This window comes from Monodon monoceros, unplaced genomic scaffold (genome assembly GCF_005190385.1).
Source record: "Monodon monoceros isolate NGI ecotype Baffin Bay Population unplaced genomic scaffold, NGI_Narwhal_1 Super_Scaffold_12, whole genome shotgun sequence".
Lineage (NCBI taxonomy): Eukaryota > Metazoa > Chordata > Mammalia > Artiodactyla > Monodontidae > Monodon > Monodon monoceros.
The window spans coordinates 51,320,310-51,347,082 of NW_021703768.1; the positions used below are offsets into that span (position 1 = coordinate 51,320,310).

General features: G+C 38.2%; 1 protein-coding gene and 1 pseudogene across 1 annotated transcript in view; one reads left to right on the forward strand and one right to left on the reverse strand.

Moving 5' to 3' along the window:
- The window catches only part of RNF180 (ring finger protein 180), a 287,858-nt gene that overhangs the window by 163,532 nt on the left and 97,553 nt on the right, over window positions 1-26,773 (forward strand). The window lies entirely within an intron of this gene.
- On the reverse strand, window positions 7,764-8,023 carry LOC114893294 (annotated as a pseudogene).

Here is a 26,773-nt window from a genome sequence, read left to right on the forward strand (position 1 = left end):
TAATTCTATCTTCTTTAACCTTACTTTTTTCATATTTACAGTCTCCATTTGGATTCTTATTCAAGTTCACTTTTTGTTTTTATTATATATATATGTATATTTTTAATTGAATTGTAGTTGACTTACAATATTATTTAGTTACAGATGTACAATGTAGTGATTCAGTATTTTTATACATTATACACTATACAAAGTTATTAGATTATTTTTATTATATCCTGTTCTTGTCTAATTAACTATATTCTTCTTTAAAAATTTCTTTTTTTTAATTTCTTTTTTAAATTTATTTATTTAATTTATATTTATTTTCAGCTACATTGGGTCTTCATTGCTGCACATGAGCTTTATCTAGTTGCGGTGAGCAGGGGCTACTCTTCATTGAAGTGCACGTGCTTCTCATTGCAGTGGCTTCTCTTGTTGCAGAGCATGACCTCTAGGTGCACAGGCTTCAGTAGTTGTGGCAAACGGGCTCAGTAGTTTTGGCTCATGGGCTCTAGAGCACAGAGTCAGTAGCTGTGGCTCACGGGCTTAGTTGCTCCACAGCATGTGGGATCTTCCTGGACCAGGGATCAAACCTGTGTCCCCTGCACTGGCAGGCAGATTCTTAACCACTGCGCCACCAGGGAAGTCCCTAAAATTTCTTTTAACACAATTATTTTATAGTTTCTTACATATTTCTCAGTTATATGTAGTTTTTTAAAAGTGAATTCTTCCCATTCATACATCTACTAATACTTTTTTATTGACAGGTTGTTTTCTGACATACTTTGTAACTTTTGACTGTGAGCTTATCTTCAGTGGGAGTTGCTTCTATGTGAATTTCAAGGACCCTGAGTTGTGGAAGAAACCCCTTGGAGCCAGTTTTGTGTTTGACTTTGCTGTGGCTTTCACTAGTACAGGACTTATTTTAATTTTATTTTCTCTATTTAGGGTTTCCAAGCTTCTTGGGAAGTGCTAATTTAGACATCACACCTACAAATAGTGCAGGTTTAGAGTGCTGGTATCCTTCTGCCAATTCTTTGCCTAGATTAGCTGGCTTCTGTACTATATTCCTCAGACCAAACAGCCTTTTTAGCTCACTGCTATACATAGAGCTTAGAGCCTTGACTCCCAAGCTATATCTGCAACATATGTGTTAGGTTTTTGAACAGTTAATCTAACATTTTTATTTAATTAGTACTGGAGGGAGACTTACTGCATTTGCCTTGTTCCCCATATTGACCAAAAATCTTTTTTGGTGATGTAAGAAACTTTTCCAGTTGTTTCTTAAAATATATTTTTGATGACTGATATGGAAGCTAGCACTAGCATATGTTAGAAGTCCAAAACTGTCAAATTTGGAATATGTATTTATGCAAATTTGGAGTCATATTCTGAAACTAGAAATACAGATTCTTATGACACAACAATGACATTTATAAAAACTTACATTTTTTAAGAATCAGGAATGAGAATTCTGTAATATGTATGCCTGTATATTTAAAGTAACTTCCATATGCTGTTTCTTAATCATGTGATTTTCTGATAACTTTAATATCTGAACTTTTTCTGTGACATAGCATGGAGTTTGTGTCAGGTATGAGATAAATGCAATAGATAAGATTTAGAGAAAAGTAGATGTACTTCAAATGTATGTGAAGAAATTAAATGTTACAAGGAAAAGGTAAGAAAGTGAATAATATGTTCTAGGAATGACTCATAATCCACAAATTCAGATATTCAGGGAATGTAGCTTTATTTTTTTTTTGTTTTGTTTTGTTTGGTGGTACGTGGGCCTCTCACTGTTGTGGCCTCTCCCGTTGCAGAGCACAGGCTCCGGACGTGCAGGCTCAGCGGCCATGGCTCAAGGGCCCAGCCGCTCCCTGGCATATGGGATCTTCCCAGACCGGGGCACGAACCCACGTCCCCTGCATCGGCAGGCAGACTCTCAACCACTGCGCCACCAGGGAAGCCCTGTAGCTTTATTTTTTATTAAAAGTTATTTGTACATATAAGTACACAGTGGATACTTGTTGAATAAATGAATGAATTTAAATTTCTATTTTGAGCCCCCTTTCTATTGGAGGCTAGAAACTAAATCTTTATCGGTCAAGCCTTTCTCCTCTTTTTACCTCTAGGTCTATGTTCTAAGTTTCTAGAACCTTCCAAGTGTCAGCATGTTGAAGGTGGGGTGGAATTTGGCCTTACTGATACCTACTGAGCTTATACTCAGAAAGACTGAGAAAGAAAGGTATTTATTTTCTTTCTTGTATTGACTAAAAGATCTTTACTGTCTACTTGGTGCCAGATAAATGCCATTCTATGCTGCTCCCATACCATGCTAAGCATAAGAGACTTCTGAGACCTCGCTTCCTCCTTAGACTATATTCTAGAGATTGGAAGTTACAGGTTTCCTGCTATCCAGACCCTAAACCTGATGGTATTTTCTGTCCTATCATCCTCCTTCCAGTTTTAAGCTAAGGTGAACATGTTGTAGAGTACCTTTTTGGAGACCCAATAGGCTCTTGCTCCAATCCCATAAAATCTTTATCTAGTATGTGTTGAGTATAAAGGGATAGGAGGAGTAGGAAAAAGATCTTCTAAATCTATCGTTTATACTCAGAATCCTAGGCTTTTGAAACTCAAATACCAAATATTTAATAATTTAATTCCTTTTTTATCTACATACTGCTGTGTCATCCATTCTTTGAGGCAGTTGAACGTTACCTGTTTCTGCCTGAATGGAGAAGAAGGGTTATGGATAACCAATATTTGGTTATCCAAATTTAATTAATACATAAAAGTTTTTCTGTGATAGAGAAACAAGAGAAAATTAAGGAGAATGGAATAAGGCAAGAAAAGAGCCCAAGAGGTTCAGTAAAGAAGAGAGAAGACTAATAAAAGACCACTTTGCTCTCTAAAGTAATGTGTGACATGCTGTGGCTTAGAAGTAACTGGATTTAGTGGATCTGGAACTGATTGACGGGTGTAGGGATTGTTGCTGGAGGCTTAAAAATGGCTTTTGATATAGAGCTGTGTTCTTTGTGTTATGGCCCAATGGGACTTCTCACCTGCCTGGAAGTCAGAAACTAAGATCTTTGACTTCTTTTTAAAGTGTTCAAAAGAAATAGGGGAATGCAAATCAAAATGAAATTGTGAATTCAGAGATTTTAAGATTTATGAGGAAAAAAATCAAAATTATTCGTTATGAAACCAGTGTGTCCTCCTCCATTCGAATGAGAATTAGCTTCTGCTGATTTTACTTTCAAAATGCCTTAAATTCTCAACACAACCACTCTGTTTCAGGACCTTGGTACCCCATGCCTTAATTATTGCCTCTTTGTGCCATTTAGCACTCACATTCTTGAAACTATCTCTTCTTCACATTTTTTTTTCCTTTTTAAAGAATTAGTTCAGAGGACTTAATTGCTTCATATGTTCACCGCAACATCCCTAGTGCCTTGTATATCCCTGCTATGGACTGAATTGTATCCCCCCAAAATTCATTCCTTGAAGCTCTAACCCCTTCTGTGACTGTATTTGAAGATAGGGTTTTTAGGAGGTAATTAAGGTTAAATGAAGTCATAAGGGTGGCATCCTAATCTGATAGGATTGGCTGCCTTATAAGAAAAGGAAGAGAGAGAGATCTCTTTCCACACTCGCAGAGGAAAGGCCATGTGAACACACAATGAGAAGATGGGTGTTTGCAAGTCAGGAAGAGGTTTTTCACCAGAACCCAACCATGCTAGCACCCTGATCTTGGATTCCCAGCCTCCAGAACTGTGAGAAATAAATGACTATTGTTTAAGCTTCCCAGTCTATGGTATTTTGTTATCACAGCCCAAGCAGACTAAGAAAATCCCCAAGGCCTGAAATAATGCTTTGTTCACTCAATAAATATTTGTTGATTGTGGTGGAAATTAGCAATGCTATATTCCATTCAGGAGCATAATGAGACATCTCAGGCTGACATGCAGTGACCTGTACTGTAGTAGGCTTTGCTGACCGTACAGTCTCTGTCACAACTACTTAGTTCTGCTATGGTGGCACAAAAATAGCCATACACAATACATAGACCAATGAGCATGGCTACGTTCCACTGAAATTTTAGTTACAAAAAAATACAGATAGCAGGTCGTATTTGTCACATAGGCTATACTTTGCCCATTCCTGACCAGTAGCAAATGACCCACCTTAGCTCTCAAGGAATATTTCCTACTCCTTATTGGAAAAGCTCTCATCCTGTCAGATTGACAGGTACCTCATCCACAAACTCCATGATTTCCCCAAATTGTCTCCTTGTCTTAAATTTCCTCTCTGCTTATCTCCCTGATTCCTATTTCTATTCTTCCCTCTAAGTTCTGGAATTAGGAAACATAAATAAAACATAATCCATGCCCACAAGGGTCTTAGAAATGTAATAAAGGGGGACATATGTAGATAGTCAATATAGGTATTATGGAAGGTATAAAAAGAGTAGAGTCATAAAGGAAGAGGTGGAATGTTTACAGAGGGTAGAGTAATAAAAGGACAATGATCAGGCCTCACAGAGGAAATGATAAGGTGCAAGATGGAACACTACAAGAAATGAGACAGGGGAAAGTGGGAGGAGGAGCAAGTCTACAGAGAGCAGGGAGGGGGCAGGCCAGTGGGGGGAAAAAAAAGAGAGAGAAAAAAATTGAAATATAAAAAGCAGATAGATCATCCTATTTATGTAAAATATGTGTGTATGTAGGTTAGAAAAAAGACTAAAAGATCAATATCTACTAACTTGGAGAGACATCCATGGTATGTTGAGAAAAGTGACAGCAGAGTATTTATGTGCACATGTGCTTTTATATTTTGCATGAGCCAAGAGAAAGTATGAAAGGATTCACCACTGTTGACAGGGATGGTTGCATCTGGAAGGTAGGAAGTGGACAGAGTGGAGATGGTTATTTTTCTTAAAAAGGACAGTTTTAAGAGAAGAAATTGGCCAACAGCATTAAATGCTACAGAATTGTCGAGTACAATGAGGACTAAAAATAGGCTGCTGGATTTGGCAATTGGGTCATAGATAGATGACTTTTGGCTAGAGCAGTTTTATTTTAAGTAGGTAGTGGGAAATAATAAGCAGAAATTATATTCTTTTCTTTCCAGGAACTTGACTCTGAAGGGAATGAGAGAGGTGATTGTAGCTAGATGGAAACACAGCATCCAAGGAGAGGTTTTTCTGTTGTTTCTGATAGGAGAGATTTGTACATGTGTATCTTTAAGGAAGAACATATCAAGAGAGAGAATAATCTTCATTTTGTTTTTGGGGTTTTGAGGGGATTTTTTAATTGATGTATAATTTACATGTAACATTATACTAGTTTCCAGTGTATAACATAATGATTCTCTATTTATATGTGTTGTGAAATGATCACCACAAGTCTGGTTAACATCTGGTACCATACACAGTTTTAAAAAAGTTTTTTTTCTTATGATAAAGACTTTTAAGATCTAGCTTCTTAGCAACTATCCAACATACAATACAGTATTATTAACTATAGTCATCATGCTGTACATTATATCCTCATGACTTAATTATTTTATAACTAGAAGTTTATATACCTTTTGACCCCCTTGACCCATTTCTCCCACCCACCCATCTCCCACCTCTGACAACTACCAATCTGTTCTTTGTATCTATGAGCTTGGTTTCTTGTTGTTGTTGTTTAAATTTCATATATAATTATTGTCTTTCTTTGTCTGACTTATTTCACGTAGCATAATGCTCTCAAGGTTCATTCATGTTGTCACAAAGGGCAAGATTTCATTCTTTTTTATGGCTGAATAGTATTCCAGTATGTGTCTATGTGTGTGTGTGTATGTGTGTATAAATACCACAATTTCTTTATCCATTCATCCATCATTGAACACTTAGGTTTTTTCCATACCTTGGCTGTTGAAAATAATGCTGCAATTAACATAGGGGTGCGCATATCTTTTTGAAATAGTGTTTTCATTTTCTTCAGACAAATACCCAGAAGTGGACTCTCTGGGTCTTATTGCAGTTCTATTTTTAATTTTTTTTTAACAAGAACATAAAGCTTTTATTCTGAATTAGTCAGTAAAACAAATGAAAAAAAATTAAACCAAAACTTGTGAAAGGTTTTTAAATGATTTATTACTAATATAAACATACATATGCTCAAAGCACTTTTAAAAACTTTTAAATTGTAATTTAACCAGAACCTCTGTTAATAACCACTATAAGCAATTAGGCCAACTCTAATGTTCTGGTAACCAACATATTGGGAATTAACAAATAATAAATCTGAAACTGAAGAAATCAAATACATGAAAAAATGTCTATTTTAAAGTAAGAGTATAAGAATAGGAGTTACTAAGAAATTATCACCACTGAAGCTTTTCCTTGGAAATATCTTATTTTAAACTTACAGTGAAGACAAACAAGGGGCCAGAATATGTATAGCTACAAAACAAATGCAGTGATGAGTTACAGCAGAAAGAGGGAATGCATTTTGTAATCCACAGGATCAGATTTGCAGCTCTAAGCAATTACCAGTAAATATTTGAGTGTTTTTCCTATTCTATCAACTTTAAATTTAAACTGAGTTACAGCAGTTTCACTTGTATTAATAGTTGGCAAAAGCAAATTAGAAGAAACCTAAATTAGTCTTTTTTTAACTGGGCAGGATTTACCTCATTCATTGGAACAAACCCGCTTCCCATCCTTAGAGCCTAAAAAATGTGGATATTGGCCTATTTTAATACTTTTCTAGTTCAGACGGAAGTCATACTGTACACAGCCTTTGATTTTAGGAACCAGCACAAAGTAAAAGTCAACTACTCACTGGGATTTAACCCAGTCACAAGCCATTCCAGTCTTTCTGTTAATGCAGAATCCGTTCATAAATTGGCCAAATTGTAATTAACTTCTAAAAACTCCTTCGAAAATTATGAGTTTCAATTTTAAATGAAAGAACTTGAACAATTTTCAAAGAGTCAAGTATAATTTATAAAAGATAGACCTTTACCAGTTCACATATGTTCCATCATATTTTGTATTGAACAATAGGCTGATTACTTCATTGTGGCATATACTTCAGAACCTAATTTTTCACACGGGCTCACTGACAATCCAACCACTTTAAGGAATTTATCAGTTAATCTACAGGCCATACATGGCTGGTAGGTATAGCCAGGTCACACAGCAAGTTTAAATATTCCAACCTCAATCACAAGAAACAATCAGAGGGGAAAATGACACATGATTGCAATATACTAAGGCAGCAGATAAGTCATTCTTCACCTAGGTCAGCAGCTTCCAATAAAATCGTGTGCACAAATTTAATGAATGAGTCTGCTCTAGTTTAACTATGAACATGCCCCTGCATTAGAAAGGGAGATAAGAATTGTGCTTGCAATTCTAGCTGATGAATTCATTAGATTTTTATAAGGCAAATAATGTAGAAAGTTAGAATAGAATTTCTAGAACCGTTTATCCTGTGATGTTGTAAAATCAAAGTACTACTTTATTAAATGAGTTATTTTATACAATATGAACATCAATATAATTACAATTATAAAAAAAATTTTTATAACAAGGATGGACTGATTTTCAGATTTCCAAATCAGAGTCAACGGTACATTTGCACAGAATTGTCTTTGCATGAAGCCCAAAAGGGAACAGCATAAAAATGAGTGTTTCTGTAGCCCCTTTATTTTTGCTGATCAACAATTTGTTAGAAAAGCAGCTGCAGGTTTGTTACCTAAGGTCTGAGACAGGAGAAGAGTCAAAGGTGTCACAACTTCCCCTGTAAACAATTTTATGCCTGAACATCAGCTAATTCTGGAGGAAGTGGAGTCTTAGGATGCTTGCTCTCAAAGTGCTGCTTGAAGGTCTTAGGGTCTGGCATTTGTGTCTTACAGACAGTGCAGATACATATTAAGGCAGCTTTGGCAGCAGGCTTTTGGTCATGTCCTTGTTTCTTCTTTTGTCCAGCTTTTTGGCATTTTTCTGCTGAGACTGAACCTTCTGCTGTCCACGAGCCATATCTGGGCCGGGACAGTCTTGCATCAGAGAAACTGCACAGTGCAAGAGGGCCAGGGGAGGTGGCAGGAGGGAGAGTTATTTTTAATTTTTTGAGGAACCTCCATACTATTTTCCATAATTACTGCACCAATTTATATTCCCACCAACAGTGCACAGGGTTCCCTTTAATCCACATCCTCACTAACACTTGTTATTTGTTGTCTTTTGGATAATAGCCATTCTGACAGGTATGAGGTGATATCTCATTATGGTTTTGATTTGCATTTCCCTGATGATTAATGATGTTGAGCATCTTTTCATGTACCTGTTGTCCATCTGCATGTCTTCTTTGGAAAAATATCTATTCAGATCCTCTGTCCATTTCTTAATTGGATTGTTTGGGGTTTTTTGCTATTGGGTTTTGTGAATTCTTTATATATGTTGGATATAATCCCCTTATCAGATGTATGATTTGCAAATATTGTCTACCATTCAGTGGGTTGCCTTTTCATTTTGTTGATGATTTTCCTTGCAGTGCAGAAGATTTTTAGTTTGATGTATTAATTTTGTTTTTTATTTTTAAATTTAAAGGAGTGCTAATACATAGGAAAAAACACTAGGAAGAGAAACATATATAATCTTAGTGATTTTTTTTTTTTTTTTGCGGTACGCGGGCCTCTCACTGTTGTGGCCTCTCCAGTTGCGGAGCACAGGCTCTGGACGCGCAGGCTCAGCGGCCATGGCTCACAGGCCCAGCCGCTCCACGGCATGTGGGATCCTCCCAGACTGTGCCACCAGGGAAGCCCCTTAGTGATTATTTTTGAGAAACCAATTTGACCATCAATTTAATCAATGAAGGCTTTGTGGAGAGGTGGGAAGATTTTCAAATGAAAGGCATATATCTGATTTGAAATTAGATACCAATTTTAGAAATGTTAAAATGTTGAGAAAAACCAAATCACAATCAAAGACATATGTAGTCAGACTTTTGCTCTGCAATCCTACTTGATGTAAACATAGGTAATATAGATCATTGCTTGTCCCAGCTTTGCCCAGCTCAGCCTCACATTGCATCTGAACCAATCCTTCCTAAGCTTGTTACCTTATGAGGTACCAGAGGATGGGTCAAAACCTGTCTTGCTACCACGTATAGCCTGTGCCTTCTGTTGAGCTGGCCACCTTTAGACTTCCTGATTTCCACTACTGTTTCAGCTTGGACTGGAGCTCTGATTTACATAATTCATGCCTTAATAACTTTATAGCCATCTTTTGTCTCTTTCCTCTGGGTGTCAGACCCTTTCACCTTTCCCGTACCATGTCTAGAGGCTTACATCAAACACAGAATTCCAGGGCTTCCCTGGTGGCGTAGTGGTTAAGAATCTGCCTGCCAATGCAGGGGTCATGGGTTCAAGCCCTGGTCTGGGAAGATCTCACATGCTGTGGAGCAACTAAGCCTGTATGCCACAACTACTGAGCCTGTGCTCTAGAGCCTTCGTGCCACAAATACTGAAGCCCATGCATGTAGAGCCTGCACTCCACAACAAGAGAAGCCACTGCAATGAGAAGCCCATGCACTGCAACGAAAAGTAGCCCCAGCTTGCCGCAGCTACAGAAAGCCCGCGCACAGCAATGAAGACCCAGTGCAGCCAAAGATAAATAAATAAAATAAAATAAAAACAAAAATCACAGAATTCCTGAAATGTCATAACTTTCATTACTGCCATGGAAGCTTTGCTACCCTGTTTTTCATACCTTGCCCTTTGAATATTGATACCAGCACAGATTAAAGGCATTATTACCCTGGGTGCTGTGATTTGGATCACTAGCCACCCTCCTTTGGGGATGTTCTACAATTGAAATCCTGTCCCACTTGCATCTCCAGCTGAGTAAAGGATTATACCCCACCTCACAGCCAGCCCCCAGGAAACAAAATAAAATTTAAGCATTGTTTTTATGAATAATATCCACGATATTTGTTTCAAACATTTAAAATGGTACAGAGGCTCTGGCTTCAGAGGTCAGATCCCAGGGAGAGGACTGAGGTTGGCTACGTGAACACAGCTTGAAAGGGGCTACTGCACCACAGCTAGCCGGGAGGGAGTCCGGGAAAAAGTCGACCTGCCTAAGAGGCAAGGGACCATTGTTGCAGGGTGCGTGAGGAGACGGGATTCAGAGCACCACCTAAACGAGTTCCAGAGACAGACGCGAGCTGCGGCTGTTAGCGTGGACACCAGAGACAGGCATGAAACGCTAATAAGTCTGCTGCTGCTGCAGCCAAAAAGAAGCCTGTGTGCAAGTACAGGTCCCTATCCATACCCCCGCTCCTGGGAGCCTGTGCAGCCCACCACTCCCAGGGTCCTGTGATCCAGGGACAACTTCCCGGGAAGAACACACGGTGCACCTAAGGCTGTTGCAATGACACACCTGTCTCTGCCACTGCAGGCTCTCCCCGCATTCCATACCCCTCCATCCCCCCAGCCTCACTGAGCCAGAGCCCCCGAATCAGCTGCTCCTTTAACCCCATACCTCTGGTAACCTACACACAGAGGCAGGGCCAAATCCAGAGCAGAACCAACCCCAGGAGCTGTGTGAACTAAGAAGAGAAAAGGAAATCTCTCCCAGCAGCCTCAGGAGCAGCGGATTTAATCTCCATAATCAACTTGATGTACACTGCATCTGTGGAATACCTGAATAGACAATGAATCATCCGAAAATAGGGGTAGTGGACCTTGGGAGCAATGATATATATATTGTTTTCCTTTTTCTCTTTTTCTGAGTGTGTATGTGTATGAGTCTTTGTGTGATTTTGTCTGTATAGCTTTGCTTTTAGCATTTGTCCTAGAGTTCTGTCTGTCCAATTTTTTGTTGTTTACTTTTGTTTTTAGTATAGTTTTTAGTGCTTGTTATCATTGCTGGATTTGTTTTTTGGTTTGGTTGCTACTTTTTTTTAATTTACATTTTAGGTTTTTTATTTTTAATAATTTTTATTTTAATAACTTTTATTTTATTGCTGTCTTTCTTTCTTTCTTTTTTTCTCCCTTTTCTTCTGATCCCTGTGGCTGGCAGGGTCTAGGTGCTCTGGCCGGGTGTCAGGCCTGTGCCTCTGAGGTGGGAGAGCCGAGTTCAGGACATTGGCCCACCAGAGACTTGCCAGCTCCATGTAATAGCAAACAGCAAAAGCTCTCCCAGAGATCTCCACCTCAACACTAAAACCAAGCTCCACTCAACAACCAGCAAGCTACAGTGCTGAACACTCTATTCCAAACAACTAGCAAGACAGGAACACAACCCCACCCATTAGCAGAGAGGCTGCCTAAAATCATAATAAGGTCACAGACACCCCAAAACGCACCACTGGTTGCAGTCCTACCCAACAGAAAGACAAGCTCCCGCCTCATCCACAAGAACACAGGCACTAGTCCCCTCCACCAGGAAGCCTACACAACCCACTGAATGAACCTTAGCCACTGGGGGCAGACACCAAAAACAACAGGAAATACGAACCTGCAGCCTGTGAAAAGGAGACTCCAAACACAGTAAGTTAAGCAAATGAGAAGACAGAGAAACACAGCAGATGAAGGAGCAAGGTAGAAACCCACCAGACCAAACAAATGAAGAGGAAATAGGCAGTCTACCTGAAAAAGAATTCAGAATAATGATAGTAAAGATGGTCCAAAATCTTGGAAATAGAACGGAGAAAACACAAGAAACGTTTAACAAGGACATAGAAGAACTAAAGTGCAAACAAACAATGTTGAGCAACACATTAAATGAAATAGAAAACTCTGTAGAAGGAATCAACAGCAGAATAACTGAGGCAGAAGAACGGATAAGTGACCTGGAAGATAAAATAGTGGAAATAACTACTACAGAGCAGAATAAAGAAAAAAGAATGAAAAGAATTAAGGTCAGGGGCTTCCCTGGTGGCACAGTGGTTGAGAGTCTGCCTGCCGATGCAGGGGACACGGGCTCGTGCCCTGGTCCGGGAAGATTCCACATGCCGCGGAGCGGCTGGGCCCATGAGCCATGGCTGCTGAGCCTGCGCGTCCGGAGCCTGTGCTCCGCAATGGGAGAGGCCAGAACAGTGAGAGGCCCGCGTACCGCAAAAAAAAAAAAAAAGAATTAAGGATGGTCTCAGAGACCTCTGGGACAATATTGAGCACACCAACATTCGGATTACAGGGGTCCCAGAAGAAGAAGAGAAAAAGAAAGGGACTGAGAAAATATTTGAAGATATTAAAGTTGAAAACTTCCCTAATATGGTAAAGGAAATAGTTAATCAAGTCCAGAAAACGCAGAGAGTCCCATGCAGGATAAATCCAAGGAAAAACATGCCTAGACACATATTAATCAAACTATCAAAAATTAAATACAAAGAAAAACTATTAAAAACAGCAAGGGAAAAACAACAAATAACATACAAGGGAATCCCCATAAATTTAACAGCTGATCTTTCAGAAGAAACTGCAAGCCAGAAGGGAGTAGCAGGACATATTGAAAGTGATGAAAGTGAAAAACCTACACCAAGATTACTGTACCCAGCAAGGATCTCATTCAGATTCGATGGAGAAATTAAAACCTTTACAGAGAAGCAAAAGCTAAGACAGTTCAGCACTACCAAATGAGCTTTACAACAAATGCTAAAGGAACTTCTCTTGGCAGGAAACACAAGAGAAGGAAAAGGTCTACAAAAACAAACCCAAAACATTAAGAAAATGGTAATAGGAACATACATATTGACAATTACCTTAAATGTAAATGGATTAAATGAGCCAACCAAAAGACACAGACTGGCTGAATGGATACAAAAACAAGATCCGTATATACGCTGTCTACAAGAGACCCACTTCAGACCTACGGACACATACAGACTGCAAGTGAGGGGATGGAAAAAGATATTCCATGCAAAAGGAAATCAAAAGAAAGCTGGACTGGCAATTCTCATATCAGAAAAAATAGACTTTAACCCAAAGACTATTACAAGAAACAAAGAAGGACATTACATAATGATCAAGGGATCGATCCAAGAAGAAGATATAACAATTGTAAATATTTATGTACCCAACATAGGAGCACTTCAATACATAAGGCAAATACTAACAGCCATAAAAGGGGAAATCAACAGTAACACAGTCATAGTAGGGGACTTTAACACCCTACTTTCACCAATGGACAGATCATCCAAAATGAAAATAAATAAGGAAACACAAGCTTTAAATGATACATTAAAAAAGATGGCCTTAATTGACATTTATAGGACATTCCATCCAAAAACAACAGAACACACTTCCTTCTCAAGTGCTCATTGAACGTTCTCCAGGATAGATCATATCCTGGGTCACAAATCAAGCCTTGATAAATTTAGGAAAATTGAAATGGTATCAAGTATCTTTTTGGACCACAACACTATGAGACTAGATATCAATTATAGGTAAAAAATCTGTAAAACATACAAACACATGGAGACTAAACAGTACACTACTTAATAGCAAAGAGATCGCTGAAGAAATCAAAGAGGAAATTGAAAACTACCTAAAAACAAAGGACAGTGAAAACATGACAACCCGAAACCTATGCGATGGAGCAAAAGCAGTACTAAGAGGGAAATTTATAGCAATACAATCCTACCTCAAGAAACAAGTAACATCTCAAATAAAAAACCTAACATTACACCTAAAGCAGTTAGAGAAATAAGAAGAAAAAACCCGAAAGTGAGCAGGAGGAAATAAATCATAAAGATCAGATCAGAAATAAATGAAAAATAAATGAAGGAAACAATAGCAAAGATCAATAAAACTAAAAGCTGTTTCTTTGGGAAGATAAACAAAATTGAAAACCATTTAGCAACAGCAATCGGAGAAGAAAAAGAAATAAAAGGAATCCAAATTGGAAAAGAAGAAGTAAAGCTGTCACTGTTTGCAGATCACATGATACTATACATAGAGAATCCTAAAGATGCTACCAGAAAACTACTAGAGCTAATCAATGAATTTGGTAAAGTAGCAGGATACAAAATTAATGCACAGAAATCTCTGGCATTCCTATATACTAATCATGAAAAATCTGAAAGTGAAATTACGAAAACACTCCCATTTACCATTGCAACAAAAAGAATAAAATATCTAGGAATAAACCTACCTGAGGAGACAAAAAACCTGTATGCAGAAAGTTATAAAACACTGATGAAAGAAATTAAAGACGATACAAATAGATGGAGAGGTATATACCATGTTCTTGGATTGGAAGAATCAACATTGTGAAAATGACTCTACTACCCAAAGCAATCTACAGATTCAATGCAATCCCTGTCAAACTACCACTGGCATTTTTCACAGAACTACAACAAAAAATTTCACAATTTGTATGGAAACACAAAAGACGCCGAATATCCAAAGCAATCTTGAGAAAGAAAAACGGAGCTGGAGGAATCAGGCTCCCTGACTTCAGACTATACTACAAAGCTACAGTAATCAAGACAGTATGGTACTGGCACATAAACAGAAATACAGATCAATGGAACAGGATAGAAAGCCCAGAGATAAACCCACGCACATATGGTCACCTTATCTTTGATAAAGGAGGCAAGAATATACAGTGGAGAAAAGACAGCCTCTTCAATAAGTGGTGCTGGGAAAACTGGGCAGCTGCATGTAAAAGTATGAAATTAGAACACTCCCTAAGGTATTACACAAAAATAAACTCAAAATGGATTAATGACCTAAATGTAAGGCCAGACACTCTAAAACTCTTAGAGGAAAACACAGGCAAAACACTCTATGACATAAATCACAGTAAGATATTTTTTGACCCACCTCCTAGAGTAATGGAAATAAAACTCAAAATAAACAAATGAGACCTAGTGAAACTTAAAAGCTTTTGGACAGCAAAGGAAACTTTAAACAAGACGAAAAGACTACCCTCAGAATGGGAGAAAATATTGTGCATACGAACCAACGGACAAAGGATTAATCTTCAAAATATATAAACAGCTCATGCAGCTCAATATTAAAAAAACAAAGAACCCAATACAAAAGTGGGGAGAAGACCTAATTAGACATTTCTTCAAGAAGACATACATGGCCAAGAGGCACATTAAAAGCTGTTCAACATCACTAATTATTAGAGAAATGCAAATCAAAACTACAATGAGGTATCACCTCATTCCAGTTAGAATAGGCATCATCAGAAAATCTACAAACAACGGATGTTGGAGAGGGTGGAGAGAAAAGGGTATCCTCTTGCACTGTTGGTAGGAATGTAAATTGATCCAGCCACTGTGGAGAACAGTACGGAGGTTCCTTAAAAAACTAAAAATAGAATTACCATTTGACCCAGCAAACCCACTACTGGGCATATACCCAGAGAAAACCATAATTCAAAAAGACACATGCACCCCAATGTTCATTGCAGCACTATGTACAATAGCCAGGTCATGGAAGCAACCTAAATGCCCATTGACAGACGAATGGATAAAGAAGATGTCATACATACATACAATAGAATATTACTCAGCCATAAAAAGGAACGAAATTGGGTCATTTGTAGAGACGTGGATGCATCTAGAGACTGTTATACAGAGTGAAGTAAGTCAGAAAGAGAAAAACGAATATTTTATATTAACGTATGTATGTGGAATCTAGATAAATGGTAAAGATGAACTGGCTTGCAAGGCAGAAATAGAGACACAGACGTAAAGAACAAACGTATGGACACCAAGCGCGGAACGTTCGGGGACTTGGGGTGGTGGTGTGATGAATTGGGAGACTGGAATTGACATGTATACACTAATATGTATAAAATAGATAACTAATAAGAACCTGCTATATAAAAAATAAATAAAGTTCAAATTAAAAAAAGAACCTAAGTCATCTCAACCAGTGTAGAAAATATTAAAAGAATAACATATATGTGCCTGAATCATCTGATGAGAGTAATAAATACAATTATTTAAATTTATCATTTTATTTTTAATTGTTTCAAACTATTATCTCTGGCTATTTCTTGAACTATTACTTCAACAAAGTTGTTATTGACTGAAATGTACTTCTAATGTATATCTTTTATATATGTATTATTATCTTCGTAACATGGCTACATTTTGCCATCATGTATAAAGATAGGATATCTTTGTATAAGTTTACAAGATATAGTTAGAAAAGTCACCCTTTTCCTACTGAAAAACCAAACAGGTGGCATGTGAGAATTCCACAAATTGTAGAAAGAGCTTTCCCATACGTAGTCAAACCTCCATTTCAAGAGAAGTACAGAAGATGCTACCTCCTGTGGGCAAGCAGATAGTATAGATCTTGGGAGGAGGGTGGCAGCATCTCTAATTATATATTTCTCCACAAGCCTGGGACAGGAGAGCACTGATTGCAAAAACATTGCAACATTGATATTACACATGCAGTAGCATGTTTAATTCATTGATTTTTAATGTTCTCCCTTGTTTTTTTCACCCCCCCGGGTCCTTCTGAGATTCTTATGAAAGCTATGGCTCTCCCTGCCAGAAAAATTGACGTACTTTCTATATATGTTATTTCACATAAGTATCAGGGGATTCACAGACACCTTAAAAAACGTGACCACTGCCTGGATTGAAAACTTCTCTTTTACCACCTGGATAGAATTTTAGCCTTAAGTCAATGAAATTTGTAACACTCAACTACCTAAAGCTACTAACATTAAATTAAACATCTTTAAGAATATATCCATGACAGCCATACTCAATGATACCATATTTTGAACTATAAACCTTTTTTCCACTACCCATTGTCTATTTTTTAAATTAAGGAACAAAACAGTGGGAGAAATGATATGGGATGAGTATCAGGAGGCCAATCCTGATATGTCAGTAGCCCTACTTGAGAAACTGTACTTTGTGTGAAACTAAGTGCTCTCCAGATCTTCCCTATAAGATGTTTACTGTCCATTTTCAAGTCCCCGTCATGGTAGTCTGATATTTCTTGTGGCCACATTAGGAAAAAAGGGTTTTGAATCTAAGAATTTTACAAATACACCAATATTCATGTTTCTGAAAATACTTGTATTTCTGCTATTGGCAGAATAAAGCAAAGGAAGTGTGGTAACAGAGTTAGTAGAAATGGCTAATCAAGAGCTCTCATACCATTTCTATATAAACTTCTTCCCATCAAGTAGGAATCATGAATATTATGTTTAACCATTATATTCTTATTACTAAGGAGAGTGCTTGGCATATAGAAGATGCTCAGTAAATATGAGTAAACTTGGAGAATGTTAAGACTGGTAAAGGAGAAAAACATACTTGTCATACTGGTAGGACCCTAGAGAAACACTAAAAGTGAACACAAGAAAGATGACTAAAAATAACCTAAATGTCTACATTTGGATGCATTAGCTGGAGTTCTGCAGGATGCAGATCCTGAGGCAAAAGTTTATATGACACTATTTTATTAGGGAGTGCAGAGGTGTGAAAAAAAAAAGAGAGAGGGAAAAAGGGAGAGCAAACATAAGGAGATGAATTTATGAGTAGAAATTTAATTGGTATCAAGTACAGTCTTCAGAAAGGGTCTATGAACTATTACAGCCCACATGCATGTAGTATGAGTTATAGCCTGTTGGGGGAAAAAGAGAGAAGAATTTATCTGCTGGTGCCCACCTCCTATTGGTTCAACATTTGCCCTAGGGAGCATTAACACCTCCTCACATCCAGGTTACACACGCACTAGAACCAGGTGGATCTCACTGCATCTCATGCTTCAGTGGTAATAAACAAGCCCTAAGAGGCAATTACTATTAATCTGCCTGCTAGAGCCGTTGCTGGGCAGAGCCCAGCTGAATTGTTCTCTGAGGTGGTAGCTAGGCCAGAACAAGGGACCAAAGGCCCAGACAAGTGAGGCTAAGAGGATTTCTGGAGGCACAAATAAACATACTTTAGTACATTCATATAATGGAATACTACTCAGCAATAAAAAATATAAATTAATCATATATTATATTGAGGTATGTTCCCTCTATGCCCACTTTCTGGAGAGTTTTTTTTTTTTTAATAACTTTATTGCAGTATAATTGCTTTAGAATGGTTTCTGCTTTATAACAAAGTGAATCAGTTATACATATACATATGTTCCCATATCTCTTCCCTCTTGCGTCTCCCTCCCTCCCACCCTCCCTATCCCACCCCGCTAGGTAGTCACAAAGCACCAAGCTGATCTCCCTGTGCTATGCAGTTGCTTCCCACTATCTATTTTACGTTTGGTAGTGTATATATGTCCATGCCACTCTCTCACTTTGTCACAGCTTACCCTTCCGCCCCCCCATATCCTCAAGTCCATTCTGTAGTAGGTCTGTGTCTTTATTCCTGTCTTGCCCCTAGGCTCTTCATGACCTTTTTTTTTTATCCTTAGGTTCCATATATATGTGCTAGCATAAGGTATTTGTTCTTCTCTTTCTGAGTTACTTCAGTCTGTATGACAGACTCCAGGTCCATCCATCTCACTACAAATAACTCAATTTCATTTCTTTTTATGGCTGAGTAATATTCCATTGTATATACGTGCCACATCTTCCTTATCCATTCATCTGTTGATGGACATTTGGGTTGCTTCCATGTCCTGGCTATTGTAAACAGAGCTGCAATGAACATTTTGGTACATGACTCTTTTTGAATTATGGTTTTCTCAGGGTATATGCCCAGCAGTGGGATTGCTGGGTCATATGGTCGTTCTGTTTCTAGTTTTTTAAGGAACCTCCGTACTGTTCTCCATAGTGGCTGTAGCAATTCACATTCCCACCAACAGTGCAAGAGGGTTCCTTTTTCTCCACACCCTCTCCAGCAATTATTGTTTTTAGATTTTTTGATGATGGCCATTCTGACCGGTGTGAGATGATATCTCATTGTAGTTTTGATTTGCATTTCTCTAATTATTAATGATGTTGAGCATTCTTTCATGTGTTTGTTGGCAATCTGTATATCTCCTTTGGAGAAATGTCTATTTAGGTCTTCTGCCCATTTTTGGGTTAGGGTGTTTGTTTTATTTTGATACTGAGATGAATGAGCTGCTTTTAAATTTTGGAGATTATTCCTTTGTCAGTTGCTTCATTGGCAAATATTTTCTCCCATTCTGAGGGTTGTCTTTTGGTCTTGTTTATGGTTTCCTTTGTTGTGCAAAAGGTTTTAAGTTTCATTAGGTCCTATTTGTTTATTTTTGTTTTTATTTCTATTTCTCTAGGAGGTGGGTCAAAAAGGATCTTGCTGTGATTTATGTCATAGCGTGTTCTGCCTATGTTTTCCTCTAAGAGTTTGATAGTGTCTGGCCTTACATTTAGGTCATTAATCCATTTTGAGTTTATTTTTGTGTATGGTGTTAGGGAGTGTTCTAATTTCATACTTTTACATGTACCTGTCCAGTTTTCCCAGCACCACTTATTGAAGAGGCTGTCTTTTCTCCATTGTATATTCTTGCCTCCTTTATCAAAGATAAGGTGACCATGTGTGCGTGGGTTTATCTCTGGGCTTTCTATCCTGTTCCGTTGGTCTATATTTCTGTTTTTGTGCAGGTACCATACTGTCTTGATTACTGTAGCTTTGTAGTATAGTCTGAAGTCAGGGAGCCTGATTCCTCCAGCTCCGTTTTTCTTTCTCAAGATTGCTTTGGATATTCGGCGTCTTTTGTGTTTCCATACAAATTGTGAAATTTTTTGTTGTAGTTCTGTGAAAAATGCCAGTGGTAGTTTGACAGGGATTGCATTGAATCTGTAGATTGCTTTGGGTAGTAGAGTCATTTTCACAATGTTGATTCTTCCAATCCAAGAACATGGTATATACCTCTCCATCTATTTGTATCGTCTTTAATTTCTTTCATCAGTGTTTTATAACTTTCTGCATACAGGTTTTTTGTCTCCTCAGGTAGGTTTATTCCTAGATATTTTATTCTTTTTGTTGCAATGGTAAATGGGAGTGTTTTCGTAATTTCACTTTCAGATTTTTCATGATTAGTATATAGGAATGCCAGAGATTTCTGTGCATTAATTTTGTATCCTGCTACTTTACCAAATTCATTGATTAGCTCTAGTAGTTTTCTGGTAGCATCTTTAGGATTCTCTATGTATAGTATCATGTGATCTGCAAACAGTGACAGCTTTACTTCTTCTTTTCCAATTTGGATTCCTTTTATTTCTTTTTCTTCTCCGATTGCTGTTGCTAAATGGTTTTCAATTTTGTTTATCTTCCCAAAGAAACAGCTTTTAGTTTTATTGATCTTTGCTATTGTTTCCTTCATTTATTTTTCATTTATTTCTGATCTGATCTTTATGATTTATTTCCTCCTGCTCACTTTCGGGTTTTTTCTTCTTATTTCTCTAACTGCTTTAGGTGTAATGTTAGGTTTTTTATTTGAGATGTTACTTGTTTCTTGAGGTAGGATTGTATTGCTATAAATTTCCCTCTTAGTACTGCTTTTGCTCCATCGCATAGGTTTCGGGTTGTCATGTTTTCACTGTCCTTTGTTTTTAGGTAGTTTTCAATTTCCTCTTTGATTTCTTCAGCGATCTCTTTGCTATTAAGTAGTGTACTGTTTAGTCTCCATGTGTTTGTATGTTTTACAGATTTTTTACCTATAATTGATATCTAGTCTCATAGTGTTGTGGTCCAAAAAGATACTTGATACCATTTCAATTTTCCTAAATTTATCAAGGCTTGATTTGTGACCCAGGATATGATCTATCCTGGAGAACGTTCAATGAGCACTTGAGAAGGAAGTGTGTTCTGTTGTTTTTGGATGGAATGTCCTATAAATGTCAATTAAGGCCATCTTTTTTAATGTATCATTTAAAGCTTGTGTTTCCTTATTTATTTTCATTTTGGATGATCTGTCCATTGGTGAAAGTAGGGTGTTAAAGTCCCCTACTATGACTGTGTTACTGTTGATTTCCCCTTTTATGGCTGTTAGTATTTGCCTTATGTATTGAAGTGCTCCTATGTTGGGTACATAAATATTTACAATTGTTATATCTTCTTCTTGGATCGATCCCTTGATCATTAGGTAGTGTCCTTCTTTGTTTCTTGTAATAGTCTTTGTGTTAAAGTCTATTTTTTCTGATATGAGAATTGCCAGTCCAGCTTTCTTTTGATTTCCTTTTGCATGGAATATCTTTTTCCATCCCCTCACTTGCAGTCTGTATGTGTCCGTAGGTCTGAAGTGGGTCTCTTGTAGACAGCGTATATACGGATCTTGTTTTTGTATCCATTCAGCCAGTCTGTGTCTTTTGGTTGGCTCATTTAATCCATTTACATTTAAGGTAATTGTCAATATGTATGTTCCTATTACCATTTTCTTAATGTTTTGGGTTTGTTTTTGTAGACCTTTTCCTTCTCTTGTGTTTCCTGCCAAGAGAAGTTCCTTTAGCATTTGTTGTAAAGCTGGTTTGGTGGTGCTGAATTCTCTTAGCTCTTGCTCGTCTGTAAAGGTTTAATTTCTCCATCGAATCTGAATGAGATCCTTCCTGGGCAGAGTAATGTTGGTTGTAGGTTTTTCCCTTTCATCACTTTCAACATGTGCTGTCACTCCCTTCTGGCTTGCAGAGTTTCTTCTGAAAGATCAGCTGTTAAATTTATGGGGATTCCCTTGTATGTTATTTGTTGTTTTTCCCTTGCTGCTTTTAATATTTTTTCTTTGTATTTAATTTTTGATAGTTTGATTAATATGTGTCTTGGTGTGTTTCTCCTTGGATTTATCCTGTATGGGACTCTCTGTGCTTCCTGGACTTGATTACCTATTTCCTTTCCCAAATTAGGGAAGTTTTCAACTTTAATATTTTCAAATATTTTCTCAGTCCCTTTCTTTTTTTCTTCTTCTTCTGGGACCCCTATAATTCAAATATTGATGTGTTTAATGTTGTCCCAGAGGTCTCTGAGACTGTCCTCAATTCTTTTTCCTTTATTCTGCTCTGCAGTAGTTATTTCCACTATTTTATCTTCCAGGTCACTTATCTGTCCCTCTCCCTCAGTTATTCGGCTGTTGATCCCGTCTAGAGAATTTTAATGTTCATTTATTGTGTTGTTCATCATTGTTTGTTTGCTCTTTAGTTCTTCTAGGTCCTTGTTAAATGTTCGTTGTATTTTCTCCATTCTATTTCCAAGATTTTGGATCATCTTTACTATCATTATTCTGAACTGTTTTTCAGGTAGACTGCCTATTTCCTCTTCATTTGTTTGGTCTGGTGGGTTTTTACCTTGCTCCTTCATCTGCTGTGTGTTTCTCTGTCTTCTCATTTTGTTTAACTAACTGTGTTTGGAGTCTCCTTTTCGCAGGCTGCAGGTTCGTAGTTCCTGTTGTTTTTGGTGTCTGCCCCCAGTGGCTAAGATTGTTTCAGTGGCTTGTGTAGGCTTCCTGGTGTAGGGGACTAGGGTTTGTGATCTGGTGGATGATGCTGGATCTTGTCTTTCTTGTGGGCAGGTCTACTTCTGGTGGTGTGTTTTGTGGTGTTGTGACATTATTTTAGGCAGCCTCTCTGCTAATGGGTGGGGTTGTGTTCCTGTCTTGCTAGTTGTTTGGTATAGGGTGTCCAGCACTGTAGCTTGCTGGTTGTTGAGTGGAGCTGGGTCTTGGCATTGAGACGGAGATCTGTGAGAGAGTTTCACCATTTGATATTACATGGAGCTGGGAGGTCTCTGGTGGACCAATGTCCTCAACTTGGCTCTCCCACCTCAGAGGCACAGCCCTGACGCCTGGCTGGAGCACCAAGATCTTGTCCCCACACGACTCAGAATAAAAGGGAGAAAAAGAAGAAAGAAAAGAAAAGAAAAGAAGGAAGGAAGGAAAATGAAAGGAAGAAAGAAAGAAAGAAAATAATAAAATAAAAGTTATTTAAATAAAAAATAATTATTAAAAAAATTTAAAAGTAATAAATAGAAAGAAAGAAGAGAGCAACCAAACCAAAAAACAAATCCACCAATGATATGAAGCGCTAAAAAGTATCCTAAAAAAAAGATGAAAGAAAAGCCGGACAGACAGAACCCTAGGACAAATGGTCAAAGCAAAGCTATGCAGACAAAATCACACACAGGAGCATACAGATACACACTCACAAAAATAGAAATAGGGAAAAATATATATATCGTTTCTTCCAGAGTCCACCTCCTCAATTTGGGATGATTCATTGTCTATTCAGGTATTCCACAGATGCAGGATGCATCAAGTTGATTGTGGAGATTTAATCCGTTGCTCCTGAGGCTGTTGGGAGAGATTTCCCTTTCTCTTCTTTGTTTGCACAGCTCCTGGGATTCAGCTTTGGATTTGGCCCCACCTCTGTGTGTAGGTCTCCTGAGGGCATCTTTTCTTCACTCAGACAGGACGCGGTTAAAGGAGCAGCTGATTCGGGGGCTCTGGCTCACTCAGGCCAGGGGCAGGGAGGGGTACGGAATGTGCGGCGAGCCTGCGGTGGGAGTGGCCAGCGTGATGTTGCACCAGCATGAGGCGTGCTGTGTGTTCTCCCTGGGGAAGTTGTCCCTGGATCACAGGACCCTGGCAGTAGTGGGCTGCACAGGCTCCTGGGAGGGGAGGTGTGGAGAGTGACCTGTGGTTGCACACAGGCTTCTTGGTGGCTGCACCAGCAGCCTTAATGTCTCATGCCCATCTCTGGTATCCGCGCTGATAGCCGCGGCTCGCGCCGGTCTCTGGAGCTACTTTAAGCAGGGCTCTTAATCCCCTCTCATCGCGCGCCAGGAAACAAAGAAGCAAGAAAGAGTCTCTTGTTTCTTCGGCAGTTCCAGACTTTTTACCGGACTCCCTCCCGGCTAGCTATGGCGCAGTAGCCCCCTTCAAGCTGTGTTCACGTAGCCAACCCCAGTCCTCTCCCTGGGATCTGACCGAGGCCCGAGCCTCAGCTCCCAGCCCCCGCCCCCCACGGCGGGTGAGCAGACAAGCCTTTCGGGCTGGTGAGTGCTGGTCGGCACCGAGCCTCTGCTTGGGAATCTCTCCGCTTTGCCCTCCGCACCCCTGTTGCTGCGCTCTCCTCCGTGGCTCCAAAACTTCCCCTCTCCGCCACCCGCAGTCTCCGCCCGCAAAGGGGCTTCCTAGTGTGTGGAAACCTTTCCTCCTTCACAGCTCCCTCCCACTGGTGCAGGTCCCATCCCTATTCTTTTGTCTCTGTTTTTTCTTTTTTCTTTTGCCCTACCCAGGTACGTGGGGAGTTTCTTGTCTTTTGGGAGGTCTGAGGTCTTCTGCCAGCGTTCAGTTCACGTTCTGTAGGAGTCGTTCCACACATAGATGTATTTCTGATGTATGTGTGGGGAGGAAGGTGATCTCCACTGCCTACTCTTCCGCCATCTTGAATCTCCTCCCAAGTTGTGCACTTTAAAATGATGAATTTTAGGGTATGTGAATTATATGTCAAAAAAAGTCAGTAATAGGCAGAGAAGGTACACAGAGACATACTCAGAATAAAATTTAGATAAAACAGATAAACTGTTATAGCCAAACGAAGAAAAGGGAAGGACACATACACGCACATACACAAACACACACAAACATGCACACACACACAGACATCAACATTGAGATTAAGAAAAATGTTTTCAATAGAATAATAATTTCATTTTGTAGTCCTTAAGGACATGGTAACAAGCCTTTTAATGACATGATCACATGTAAGCAACTAAGCATAAATAAAGATATAATGTCTGGATATTTTCCTTTTGGATCTAACCAATAACCTGTAATTTCCATTCTCTTGCCTTAAATAAACATGGCAGAAGACTCTCTAAATGAAGTGAAAACTTTCCAGAGTTACCAATATGTTAGAAATGTTATGCACAATATGACAAAACATTCTCTCTTTAATTTTAGTCAGGATAGTACTTTCTCTAGTGTATGTGATTATTAAGTTTAAATGTTTTGCAAAAATATGCATAGGATATACACTCTATCATTTATCATTTTTTAAAGGTCTAATAATTTATGCAGTACAAATAGTATTTTTAAAATAACTGCTAGAACATCCTTGGTTTTCAAAGCAAAAAAGAAATTTTCAATTAGTGATAGTCAATAGAAAATATTGCAGACATTTTATTTCAGATGCCAGGAATGGGAGTGATGGGCAATATAATATATATAAAGCGAAAGTCATAAGTTTTTCCATAGAAAGTAGTGTATTTTAGAGTCACATATATGCTCTAAAGAGAGCCAAAATAGCAGAAATATATTCTGTCAAATTTGCTGGAGAAAAAGAAAGGTTTCCATTCTAATTAATTGGTTTTAGTCTCCAAACCAGAGTAATTTGCAGGAATTTATAAATCCTAGCCTGAGCTTTTGCAATCATTTATTGTGAATGTGGGTCATTTTCAGTTCTTTCAAGGTGGACTGTTCCTTAATGTTCCTCTTTATTTAGCTTGGTTATTTCATAAATTAAAGGATTATTATTTTAGTTTAATGTTCATATTTATTAGGAGAACAGATAATCTGTGTAGAGTTGCATTCCCCAGAGCAACTTTTAATGGGATAAATAGAGATACAGTTCTTCCAATTGCCATTATAGGGAAAATGACAGTATATCTTCTTTGGAATTTTCTGTTTTATAAATGTATCTCAGTAGGAGGCAGTTTCATCACTACATAGAGGCTGTGATTAATTAAGTAGCATAGAGAATAAATGGCCTCTGAATAACTCTGTGTCTGATGGCCTGGACAATATTGAGAATTGCATTAGCCTGCAAACACCCAGAGTAGTGTGATCATGACTGGGGAAAAAATACTCTAAGCCAGCATTGGTGAACCACTCAGAGGCATGTAAAGTCTTCGTTTAGTCCAGTGGTCCCCAACCTTTTTGGAACCAGGGACCAGTTTTGTGGAAGACAATTTTTCCACAGATGGGGGTGGGGTGGGGGGATGGTTCAGTCAGTAATACAAGCAATGGGGAGTGGCACATGAAGCTCCGCTTGCTCACCCACTGCTCACCTCCTGCTATGCGGCCCTGTTCCTAAGAGGCTGTGGACCAGGGACCCCTGATTTAGTCTTTTCCTTCCCATGGGTATATGGTAGTTACAGGAATAAATACTGGGAAGTTCCTAATCAAGCTTTTGGATTTCTCAACTCCAGAGTTCATTTGAGGCCCTATGAATTCTGTTTTTTCTTTACCACAAGCTGCATGGACTTAGTCTGATTCTTCTTTTGTAGCTACTGACTGAACATACACTCTAGATCGTGGGATATTATTGTGTTTTTTTTTTTTTAAGTAAAATGAGCACTTAGATACTTTTGACATAGATTCCTAGACCTAACTCTGATCTAAATCTGTATTTGTCTTGCAAAGTGATGATGTAAAAAACAATTCAGAAATAGTAATTTTCAGTCTATCTAGAATGGCTTATTAATGAGATGTTCTGATTAGATGAATATTTATATTAAGCAACCCAATATGAATCACCAATTTTCAAATAATTAATGTAAAAATATAACTAAAATTGCATTGAAGATTATTTAATCTTTCATTGATACTCTAGAGGCCACGTCAGAGTCTAATAATATTTCTTTTCATTTTAAATGAAGTTATTTATCATTTAATAGAATTATAAATATAAAGCTGATTTATAAAGTATCAATTGAAACTATGATATAGCTAGGTGTGGCTTTTTGAAATAAATGCTATATATTTTTCCTCCCCTTCCTTCCCTCTAAAATCTACAGTGTGCTAGCATATTTTTCTCCTACCTCTTTCATCTTTTATTTCTTTGGATCCTATATAGATGAGAACTTGTCATAATTTAGAACTGACATTGTATTTTCTCGCTAAA